Here is a 1,516-nt window from a genome sequence, read left to right as displayed (position 1 = left end):
CCACAAAAATCATATATCCACTATTTCGTTTAGAATATTTTTTGTTTTGTTTTCCTCCTCTAAAAACTACGTGCGTGTTATGGTCTGGTGCGTGTTATAGAGTGAAAAATACGGTAGTTGTCAGATAATTGGTACAATTAGCTCAATATTGCTTGCACTGACCGGCAGTGGCTCTCCAGGGTTTCAGACAGGCATGTTCTCAACCCTACCTGGAGATGTGGGGAAGATGATGATAATTACTTATTTGTGCCCCACTTTTTCTCTTGACCAGACTCAAGGTAGCTTATAGATGAAAACAAGAACTGCTAAACACATAGAAGGATCAATCATTAAAATACAATTAAACATGGGTAGAATTAAAACTATATACATATATAAAGGTAAAGGTACCCCTGCCCGAACGGGCCAGTCTTGACAGACTCTGGGGTTTGTGCGCCCATCTCACATCTATTGGCCGGGGGCCAGCGCTGTCCGGAGACACTTCCGGGTCACGTGGCCAGCGTGACAAAGCTGCATCTGGCGAGCCAGCGCAGCACACGGAACGCCATTTACCTTCCCGCCGGTAAGCGGTACCTATTTATCTACTTGCACCCGGGGGTGCTTTCGAACTGCTAGGTTGGCAGGCGCTGGGACCGAACGACGGGAACGCACCCCGCCGCGGGGATTCGAACTGCCGACCTTTCGATCGGCAAGCCCTAGGCGCTGAGGCTTTAACCCACAGCGCCACCCGCGTCCTTATATACATATATAGAATCTGTTTAAAAACATACTGTTGTGAGTTGCAGGGCAGGGGAGTGGGGAGGAGGAAGTACCCTGTATGAGAGACCCGTCTAACCCCTGGAACCAGCAAGTGTTAAAATATGAGCCAGGTTAGTGTTGAGGCGATCACCTGGTTATGAGCCATTAAGAGAACAAAGGAAAGAGGGCTCCATGCAAGATTACAATTGGGTGGGGCTTCTCACTCAACTTGGAGATAGTTAGAAGGACAAAGCCTGAATTTAGAGCTGAGTTGCAGTGATGTGACCTAGAAATAAAGCAGCAAGCTGGAGAGCCAGAGAGCAATGTTTGTTGTATGTTTGAATCTAAGACTGCAGCTATGGGAGAAACAAGACCTGCTTGGCATATTAATGGTGTGAACCCCTCCATCATAGGCTAAACCATAAATCATAAAGACACCACAGTCTCTTCTGTGCCTCATTCCAAAAGCAAAAACAAGCCCTGGGTAAGCACCTGCAGCACCTGGAGTGGATTGAACCTGGGACCTTCTGCATGCAAAGCAGATGCTCTACCATTGAGCTGCAGCCGTTGATTTCCCAGAACACTGTGCCTCTGACTGAAATCAGCTGCTTTTAGGTTGACCAACAACATTGGAAACCTGTGATCTTCCATATCACACCATGGTTTAGGTACAACATGATTGACGGAACAGCAAACAACATGGATTTATTTTTGTTGTTGCTTGTTTTGACATTTCCTTTCTTTTTGTATGACAGCTGTGATTCAATTTCAAAGCACA

Source organism: Podarcis vaucheri (genome assembly GCF_965113315.1).
Source record: "Podarcis vaucheri genome assembly, chromosome: Z".
NCBI lineage: Eukaryota > Metazoa > Chordata > Lepidosauria > Squamata > Lacertidae > Podarcis > Podarcis vaucheri.
Note: the sequence above shows the minus strand (reverse complement) of the source record.